We start from the raw sequence: 11,405 nt of genomic DNA, 5'->3' as shown, positions 1-11,405 counted from the left end.
TTCCTGACCTTAGGGGGAAAGCTCTCAGTTTTTCCCCATTGAGAATGATATTCACTGTGGGTTTTTCATAGATGGCTTTTATGATATTGAGGTACATACGCTCTATCCCTATACTCTGAAGAGTTTTGATCAAGAAAGGATGCTGTACTTTGTCAAATGCTTTTTCTGCATCTATTGAGAGGATCATATGGTTCTTGTTCTTTCTTTTATTAATGTATTGTATCAGATTGATTGATTTGTGGATGTTGAACCAATCTTGCAGCCCAGGAATAAATCCCACTTGTTCGTGGTGAATAATCCTTTTAATGTACTGTTGGATCCTATTGGCTAGTATTTTGGTGAGAATTTTTGCATCCATGTTCACCAGGGATATTGGACTGTAATTCTCCTTTTTGATTGGGTCTTTGGTTTTGGGATCAAGGTAATTCTTGCCTCATAAAATGAGTTTGGAAGTTTTCCTTCCATTTCTATTTTTTGGAACAGTTTCAGAAGAATAGGTATTAATTCTTGAAATGTTTGGTAGAATTCCCCTGGGAAGCCATCTGGCCCTGGGCTCTTGTTTTTTGGGAGATTTTTGATTACTGCTTCAATTTCCTTAGTGGTCATGGGTCTGTTCAGGTTTTCTATTTCTTTCTGGTTCACTTTTGGTAGTTGATACATCTCTAGGAATGCATCCATTTCTTCCAGATTATCTAATTTGCTGGCATAGTGTTGCTCATAATATGTTCTTATAATTGTTTGTATTTCTTTGGTTTTGGTTGTGATCTCTCCTCTTTCATTCATGATTTTATTTATTTGGGTCCTTTCTCTTTTCTTTTTGGTAAGTCTGGAAGAGGGTTTATCAATCTTATTAATTCTTTCAAAGAATAAGCTCCTAGTTTTGTTGATCTGTTCTACTGTTCTTTCATTTCTATTTCATTGATTTCTGCTCTGATCTTTATTATTTCTCTTCTCCTGCTGGGTTTAGGCTTTATTTGCTGTTCTTTCTCCTTTAGGTGTAGAGTTAGGTTGTGTATTTGAGACCTTTCTTGTTTCTTGGGAAAGGCTTGTGTTGCTATATACTTTCCTCTTAAGACTGCCTTTGCTGCATCCCAAAGATTTTGAACAGTTGTGTTTTCATTTTCATTTGTTTCCATGAATTTTTTAAATTCTTCTTTAATTTCCTGGTTGACCCATTCATTCTTTAGTAGGATGCTCTTTAGCTTCCATGTATTTGAGTTCTTTTCATTTTCCTCTTGTGATAGAGTTCTAGTTTCAAAGCATTGTGGTCCGAAAATATGCAGGGGATGATCCCAATCTTTTGGTACCAGTTGAGACATGATTTGTGACCTAGGATGTGATTGATTCTGGAGAATGTTCCATGGGCACTAGAGAAGAATGTGTATTCTGTTGCTTTGGGATGGAATGTTCTGAATATATCTGTGAAGCCCATTTGGTCCAGTGTGTCATTTAAAGTCTTTATTTCCTTGTTGATCTTTTGCTTAAATGATCTGTCCATTTCAGTGAGGGGGGTGTTAAAGTCCCCCACTATTATTGTATTGTTGTCGATGTGTTTCTTTGCTTTTGTTATTAATTGCCTTATATAATTGACTGCTCCCAATATAGAGGCATAGATATTTTCAATTGTTAGATCTTCTTGTTAGATAGACCCTTTAAGTATGATATAATGTTCTTCCTCATCTCTTATTATAGTCTTTGGTTTAAAATCTAATTTTAAGGATTGCCACCCCAGCTTTCTTTTGGTGTTCATTAGCATGGTAAATGGTTTTCCACCCCCTCACTTTCAATCTGGAGGTGCTTTGGGCCTAAAATGAGTCTCTTGCAGACAGCATATCGATGGGTCTTGTTTTTTTAACCAATCTGATAGCCTGTGTCTTTTGATTGGGGCATTTAGCCCATTTACATTCAGGGTAACTATTGAAAGATATTAATTTAGTGTCATTGTATGCGTGTAAGGTGACTGTTACTGTATATTGTCTGTGTTCCTTTCTGGTCTATGTTACTTTTAGGCTCTCTCTTTGCTTAGAGGACCCCTTTCAATATTTGTTGTAGGGCTGGTTTCGTGTTTGCAAATTCCTTTAGTTTTTGTTTGTCCTAGAAGCTTTTTATCTCTCTTTCTATTTTCAATGACAGCCTAGCTGGATATAGTATTCTTGGCTGCATATTTTTCTCATTTAGTGCTCTGAATATATCATGCCAACCCTTCTGGCCTGCCAGTTCTCTGTGGATAGGTCTGTTGCCAATCTAATGTTTCTACCATTGTAGGTTACAGACCTCTTGTCCCAAGTTGCTTTCAGGATTTTCTCTTTGTCTCTGAGACTCGTAAGTTTTACTGTTACATGTCAGGGTGTTGACCTATTTTTATTGATTTTGAGGGGGGTTTCTCTGTGCCTCCTTGATTTTGATGCCTGTTTCCTTCCCCAAATTAGGGAAGTTGTCTGCTATAATTTTCTCCAATATACCTTCTGCCCCTCTCTCTCTTTCTTCTTCTTCTGGGATCCTAATTATTCTAATGTTGTTTCATCTTATGGTATCACTTATCTCTCGAATTCTGCCCTTGTGATCCAGTAGTTATTTATCTCTCTTTGTCTCAGCGTCTTGATTTTCCATCATTTGGTCTTCTATATCACTGATTCTCTCTTCTGCCTCATTTATCCTAGCAGTTAGAGCCTCCATTTTTTATTGCACCCCATTAATAGCCTTTTTGATTTCCATTTGGTTAGATTTTAGTTCTTTTGTTTCTCCAGAAAGGGTTTCTCTAATATCTTCCATGCTTTATCAAGCCCAGCTAGTATCTTTATAATCGTCATTCTGAACTCTAGTTCTGACATCTTACTAATGTCTGTATTGATTAGGTCCCTGGTAGTCGGTACAGCCCCTTGTTCTTTTTGTTGAGGTGATTTTTTCCGTCTTGTCATTTTGTCCAGAGGAGAATAGATGAATGAGAGAACAAAATGCTAACAGGGTAACAATGACCCCAGAGAAATATACACTAAACAAATCAGAAGAGACCTGAAACTGGGGGAAAAGAAAGGGAAAGAAAGCAAAGAGAAAAAGAAAAAGAAAAAGATTAAAAAAAAAAAGAATATGATCAAATATGATCAGGCTGGTGAATTGATCAGTGCCACACACTAGATTTGGGGCATATTTTGGTCTGTTAGAAGAAAGTGCCTCCCAAAATTTTAAAGAAAGAAAAGGTTTTATATGTACAAAAATAAGGGTAAATATGATGAAGGGATGGATATGACTGTAAAGATGAAAATTATAAAAGATTTTATAAAAGGAATTGATAAGTTGGTTGAAAAAAGAAAGAAGAGAAATTTAAAAAAAAAAGGGAGAGAATGTGATCAGGCAGGAGACTAGAACAAAGCCATACACTAGAGATTTAGGGTATATTTTGGTCTGTTAAAAGAAACTGTATCCCAAAATTTTAAAGAGAGAACAATTTATATATATATCAAAAATAAGGTTAACTACTATGAAGGGATAGAATATGACTCTAAAAATGAAAAATAAAAAAGATTTTTAAAAAAGGGATTGATAAGATGTTGGTTGAAAAAGGGAAAAAGAAAAATTAAAAAAAAAGAAAATTAAAAAAATTAACTTTGAAAGACTAAAGAATCAGTGGGAAAAAGCCATGAATTCTATGTACAGTATTCCCCTAGTGCTGGAGTTCTGCCATTCTCATTGATCAGTAAACTTGGTCTTGGCTGGCTGTTCTTGCTGATCTTCTGGGGGAGGGTCCTGTTACCGTGGTTCCCAAATGTCTTTGCCAGAGGCGGAATTGCCTTGCCATTGTGGGTCCGGGCTAAGCAATCTGCTCGGGTTTGCTCTCCTGAGCTTTTGTTCCCTGCAAGCTTTCTGTACAGCTTTGGAGGATAAGAGTGAAAATGGTGGCCTCCCAATCTTAGTCCCAGAGGAGCCGAGAACTCGGGGCCCCACTCCTTAATGTGTCCCCAGAGAAAAGCAGTCAATCACTCCCATCTCCCCAGTCCCCAGCCGCACTCCGTGCTCACCCAGCTTGTGACCGAGCGTTTCTATCTCTGGCACCGGACCCCATGTGGAGTCTCCAAACCCAGCAGATTCCTGCAGTGCACTCCTGAGCCACTCCTCCCGGTGGAGAATGGGGAGTCTCCCCGGATCTGCCGCTTGTTGGGTCCCTGCTAGAAGAGCAGTGGCCCGACTGTGCCACGGATCACAGTTTATGGCATCCCCAAGCTGAGAGCCCACTCCTTTGCTCCGCCTCTGTAGCCGGCTTCCCCGCTCAGATACCTGGGAGCTCTGCTGCACTCAGGCACCCCCGGTCTTTCTGTGACTGAGAGTGTCCTGAGACTACACTGTCCCAGCGAGGGTTCCACCCCCGCTTAGCCACTGGAGCGACGTCCCTCAGTGGAGCCAACTTCTAAAAGTTCCAATTTTGTGCTCCGTGGCTCTATCATTTGCTGGTAGCGGCTGACAGAGGCCCCCTCCCCCGCTGTCTATCCTCCCGAATATCACCTCGGATTCACTTCTCCGCACTTCCTACCTTCCAGAAAGTGGTCGCTTTTCTGTTCAGAGAGTTGCTGCTATTCTTTTCTTCAATCTCCTGTTGAGTTTGTAGGTGTTCAGAATGGTTTGATCCCTATCCAGCTGAATTCCTGAGACCAGATGAAATCCAGGTCTCCTACTCCTCCGCCATCTTGCTCTTCTCTTCATATGTTATTATTTATTTCAGTTATGGGTTGTTATTTTATTTGAAATATTTTATATGTACTTATAAGGAGGTGGACATGTAAAATTTTCTTTTATTTTATGCTATTATTTTTCTTATTTAAGGTTTTAAGATTATGCCAGAGTCATAACATCAATTGAAAAACTCTTCATTTTTACATGTTCTGTGAATTATTTGTTCTTAACTATTTGAAAAACTAACTTGTCCATAAAATCATTTTGGACTAGAAACACTTAAGCAATAATTCTTTAAAAACTTGTTCATTTTTTGTCAGAGTTATTAGTCTATTAAACAGTGCAGTGCCAGATATATTCAGGGGCATAAAAATCAACACAGGGTGGGAGGTAAGAAAACAGGGATGGCTTTTGAAGAGAAAATAATGCTGACTTATTGTGAAGATCAGGAAGACAGCCAGACAAACAGGGCAGGGAAGGGAATTTCAGGAAAAACAGCATTTATAAAACCATAGGTATATGTGGAAGTACATTGCCTACTCTTTGCTTGTTGTTTCATATCTGGTATATATTTTATTCCAAATAATTTTATCTTGCCACATAGCACATATGAAAAGGAGAAACTCAAAAAATTTAATACACTTATGTAAAGTTACCAGTAAATGTAAAAATGAAATTCAAACTCAGTTCCAACTAATTCCAAAATATACATTTTATTTCTTCTATAATATATTGTTACTGGAAATAAAATAAAACTTCAAAAATCTAAAGATGGCCAAAAGGGTTGAAAATGTGGGAAAATAGAAGTAAGTTTGTTGATTTATATCCTACTTCTATATTGCAATAATTTTGATTGTTATAGGATATGAGCTTTATTAGATTCACATTGATACTTCTATTTATTAAGAAATTTCATATTTTTCATTTAATTCTCCAATGCATATGTGATACATTCTTTACAACCCAGGAATGTCTTTCTCAAGGACCTGGCAGCCATCCCTTTGAAATGCAATCATCAATAAAGGTAGATCCCCTATCTTCTAGTCTCTGAGAGGGTAGGAATCTAACTTTGATAAGGGATGTTTTGGCAGACACAGTGAACTAGTCTCGTTCACCAATCTCCTCCCCTAATATTTTCCTGTATTTTCCCATTAACTAACTCCAGCTTTTAAAAATCCTTCAGCCTCTTCTTCTGCTAATTTGAATTCATCTCTCTCCCCAGTTACAATAATCTTGACCTCTATTATAATCCTCTGGAATAAAGTCTTCCTTACTATTTTTAGCAAGTGTCCAGTGCAATTGTTCTTTTACAATACATGTTACAATTTACCTTGATTGTATAGTTACTAAGTAGCTCAGCGGAGATTGTAATTTTTCTATCACATCAAAATTGCTTGGAATGTTTATGTATAGGTACTGTGTCACTTATAAAATAATTAAGTAGAGGGCGCCTGGGTGGCTCAGTCGTTAAGCGTCTGCCTTCGGCTCAGGTCATGATCCCAGGGTCCTGGGATCGAGTCCCACATCGGGCTCCCTGTTCGGCAGGAAGCCTGCTTCTCCCTCTCCCACTCCCCCTGCTTGTGTTCCTGCTCTCACTATCTCTCTCTCTGTCAAATAAATAAATAAAATCTTTAAAAAAAATAATAATAATAATTAAGTAGATATATATGAACAAATCAGACTTTCTTTAATGTAGTTCTGTTCAACAAGCATTGACAACTTGAAGTGACTTTAGTAGCTGATCTTCAGCTTAGGTTTGAAATGGTACTTGCATAGTATAAGTGGTATGGATGGCAGGTGATCTGAATCTCAATATATATATATATACATTATCATTCAATGCTTTTATAATTATCATTGCAGTTATTTCAGTTTCCCTAGCTGATTAACATCTATGTAAATGACCACAACTCCATGCTTCAAGATCATTGTTATTGAACACTCAGCTTGGAAATATAGACCCAAATTTTCCTTTTTGTAAAGCCATTTAGCAGTATTTTGTCCTTGGACAAGTCTGTTCTCACTCTGATAAAATTCTCAAGAATGATATATGCTTCCCAGATTTTTGATCAAGTGGAACAAATTGTATTTTGAAGCACTTTGAAATAGACATTATTATATAAAAAGAAGTCGCTGTAATTACTTGGTCAGTGGAAATCCATGGGATTTTGAAATTGTTACCATAGTGGTTTAGGTAAAATTTGAAGTCAAAGTAAAAAAAAAAAAAAAAAAAATGATATTTAATATCAAAAATAATACATTTGGGGCGCCTGGGTGGCTCAGTTGGTTAAGCATCTGCCTTCGGCTCAGGTCATGATCCCGGAGTTCTGGGATCAAGCCCCACATCAGGCTCCCTGCTCAGTGGGAAGCCTGCTTCTCCCTCTCCCACTCCCCCTGCTTGTGTTCCCTCTCTTGCTGTGTCTCTCTCTGTCAAATAAATAAATAAAATCTTTAAAAAAAAATACATTTAACTTTTTTAAACAAAAAAAAAATCCTATTTCCTCATATATCTATTTAATACAATAGCCTCAAACAAAGTATTCTAAGTTTCATTTATTTTTGTGTCATATTCCATAAACACTACTTGTCTTAGACTTTTGTGTAATTGATATTTAAGTGTTTCAACAATTAGAACATTTGAGCAGCTGTATTCTATCACAGGCTTAAGGAAGTCAATGGAAACAGTCTTTTTATAAACAAAGACTGTTGAGCAGATTCTGTAAATTTATAATAGCTTTGGAACATATGTTTAATAATGTATTTGGACTCATTTTGAGCCAGGTAACAGAAAACTGGTTCAATTACCTTTAAGTGGAAAGGGTACATGAAGCAAACTTCAAAAGGAGATGGGGTGGAACTGATTTCATTAATGACTGGATGCAGGAATATCATCATCAGGCCTTTTGATTTTGCACTGGATCTGGTCTCTTTTTTTCTTTGTCTTTTATCTCCACTTCTCTTTGTTTTGACTTCATTCTCTTGGAAGAGCTGTCTCCACAAATCCAAGACCATGGTCACATGCTGTTTCTGGCTTTTATACAATATAGCCTCATGAACAGAAAGAGAACACTTTTCTGCCAGTTTCCGTTATAGAAAAAGGTCCTAAGGAAGACCTCTGATTAATGTGGATTGGTCACATTTTTACCACTGGAAAATGAATGAGAACAGAGGGATGGGTTGTTCTGATTGTCACCACCAATATGAAGGAGCAAGACCAATAGCACTGCAGGGCTCTGCCCTAGCAGAATGGGAAGAAACTATTGGAGAGAGAAAACCAACGCTATACCACAGAGTTCTGATGATTGGTTCATTTGAAATCACCATTTATCAACAAGCCAAAGCTGACCCAATAGATCTGAATTTTCCATGTTTATAGTAACATTTTCAGACTAGATTTATTTAATCTATGATTACCTAAAGTCTATCTTCAGAATAATACTTCCTTTTGAAGAGTAGTAACTGAATATCATAAAAATGGATTATTGAAACAAAATATACACATTTTCAGACCTGCAAATGTGCTTTATATTAATATAACTCAAGACAGGAATCTGGATTAGCAGACATATATATATGTGCTTATTTCCAGTTGGAAATGGGTAACTTTTTTTTTATATAAAATGAAAAAAAAGTGTACATAAACACTTTTGAAATAGTCATTAATTTCCATTTTCCTTTATCATTATGCTAAATTTTTAAAGTGTTATCTACTTTTTTTTAGCATAGTCTAAAACATGGTCCATTAAGCATGTTTGATAAGGCCTGTTAAAACACTATGTACACCTGACTAGACCATGAGCTTGTTAAAAATAAAGGGCAATGTCTTCTTCATCTTTGTTTTCCAATCCCTGTCAGAGTACCCTGCACATAGCAAGTGTAGGGGCAGAAAACTTTCTTCCTTCCTAGGTTCTTCGGCTGGTTTAATAATTACATTGATATAAGACAAATTAACAGGAGAAAAATAAATTTCTTTTTCTTCTGAGATATGGGAACCCCAAAGACATGAGACCCAAAGATAGTCAGGCAACTGAGGCTTATATGCCATCCTGAGAAGCACTGGGGCCTGGGGCTTCACAGGGGAGGAAAACAATTCACAGGAAGATGAGAAGAACAAATGTTTGGTAAACAAATCTTTGTCATGCCATGCAGATACGTCTTTATAATAAAAAGTTATCTTTGGTATTAGCTCTCTCCTGGTACAGGCTCTCTATCTAAATTGTTTAAGGAAGTTTAGGGGAAGGTAACCAGCTCTTGATTATCTTCAGTTTGAAATAATTCACATGTCAAAGTGGCATGTTTTGGGGTCACATTCTCCTTCCCTTCTCTATCTGCATTTGTGGAGATGAATTAGTGGTTGGGTATTAATGTATTATTGGGTGGTAAATAAACATAATTTCTCAACTCTGAGAAATCACTAAGAAGCTGGTCATCAAAGAATTTATGGTCCTTCATTTTCCAAAAATATAGGTACTGAATAGCCATATTTCTTACATAACTAAAGACATATCTCTGTATGCTATTTTTTCCCTAGTTTTCTCATTCATGCTCTTCAAAACAAAACAAAACAAATATGACCCATGTTTTGTGGTTTCTTGCCATTAGTGGCTCTTTTGGTCATACCTTCCCAGTTATTTCAGGAAGCCAATATATGTATCTCCTCTTCTACTTCCCTGCCTCCTGCCCCTCCTGTGAGGTTCATTGCTGTTACCTTGATTATGAGCAGGTAAATTACTTCTGCAGCTGAATCTCATTTGGCATGGATTCTTCCCAGGCTTCTCTGCAGCTTCTGTTCATTATCACAGTAGCCACTTACCAGGGCTAATCTGGTACAGAGCAGGCTGCCACACAGCTTCTAGAGTCCTCAAGGTCCCAGAGTGGCACTGTGTCATCCAGAGTCTTTTGCTGCAGAAACACTGCCTTCCAGGTAGATGTAGAAGATGCTTTCTTCCTTGCCCTTAGCTGCATTTTGTTATCTGGTACGAACGCTGTTTTGCCCCCAGTTTCTTACAATACTTTTAGAAAGCTATTATTTAAGATTGGACCTTAGAATTTACACACTCCAAGGACTAAATTCAAACTCAGAGATTTTAATTAGAAAAAGTCACAGAAATAAGGATAATACAGCTCACCCGTGAACAACGTGGGTTTGAACTGTGTGGGTCTACTTATATGCAGATTTTTTTGATAAATACGGTATAGTATCTTAAATGTATCTTTTCTTCCTTATGACTTTAATATTTTGTCTTCTCTAGCTTACTTTATCATAATACAGTAGATAATACATCATACAAAGCATATATTAGTTGACTTTATGTTATCAGGAGGTTTCTGGTCAACAGTGGACTACTAGTTAAGTTTTGGAGGAGTCAAAATTTCTTCAGAATTTTTAATATTGTGTATATGTTCTTATTTGTATTTGGAAGCTTGGTTAATCTTTGGGAGAGCCCCCAAATAAGCAACTTTATATATATTTTTGTTTTTATACCCCAATAGTTTGTACACAGGTTGAATGGCTTACCCAATTAAATACGCACTTATGCCTATTTATAAGCCCAAAGTCAGTATAGGTACAATTAACCTAACAGCCATTTTTTAGATTTAAATTACATTTACATTTTGATTTGAAGAGAAAACCTGTCTCGATTTGTTTCTTTATGGATCCCTAAGCAGGGCAGTGTCTTTAGCATGCCATGGGGTTATATACTGCAGACCAGGTTATTTGGATCATTGATGTCTTTAATTAACACACAGAAGGTCATGTGAGTGCCCATGAGCTACCCATGGCAGATGCTTTGCCTAAGCATTATTGGATCCAATCATTATTAATCACTAAAGTTTCACTGGGGTTTGCGAGTGTTGAGAGGAAACAGCAGGTTTTTCTACACAGCCCATTGAAGTCATTCTTCTTGTCCATTAACTCTTATGAGGTCATGATGCTAATGCCTTCCCAGGAGGACCATGTATCTTTCCATACACTATGTGTTTCTGGTTTAAATTGTAGAGCCTGGTTTGGATCACAGCCTACATTGGTATACTCTTCATTAATGAAAACATTCCCATTTAGTATGTCAGGCCATACAGGGCAGACTCAGGAGCAGGAAAATAAATAATGAGTTCAGTTGGATCATGACCATTAAATAGCATTATTAATAAGAACTATTTTGTATGTGGCCTTCTGTACTTGGGCCATTTTCCACATTGAACCAGATCCAAAAATTATACATGATTGAAGAGAAGCAATGTTTGAGTCTCAGTTTGTCTTAAGTGGATCTTGAAGTAGATGGACATCACCAAACAATTATACAATGGCTGATCTCATTTTTACTCTGTAGGATGCAACCTAACCAAACTCATATTTAATAAATTATGAGTTGGTGACCAACTTCCAAGCCAACATTTCTTTTCTTTTCAAAAATTTTTTATTGTTATGTTAATCACCATACATCACATCATTAGTTTTTGATGTAGTGTTCCATGATTCATTGTTTGTGCATAACACCCAGTGCTCCATGCAGAACGTGCCCTCCCCAATACCCATCACCAGGCTAACCCATCCTCCCACCCTCCTCCCCTCTAGCACCCTCAGTTTGTTTTTCAGAGTCCATCGTCTCTCATGGTTTGTGTCCCCCTCCGATTTCCCCCCCTTCATTCTTCCCCTCCTGCTATCTTCTTCTTTTTTTTTTTTTTCTTAACATATATTGCATTATTTGTTTCAGAGGTACAGATCTGTGATTCAACAG

The sequence above is a fragment of the Phoca vitulina genome, unplaced genomic scaffold (assembly GCF_004348235.1).
Source record: "Phoca vitulina isolate PV1807 unplaced genomic scaffold, GSC_HSeal_1.0 scaffold16, whole genome shotgun sequence".
In the NCBI taxonomy this organism is placed as follows: domain Eukaryota; kingdom Metazoa; phylum Chordata; class Mammalia; order Carnivora; family Phocidae; genus Phoca; species Phoca vitulina.
The sequence above is the reverse complement of the archived record's forward strand: the minus strand, read 5'-3'. Positions refer to the sequence as shown.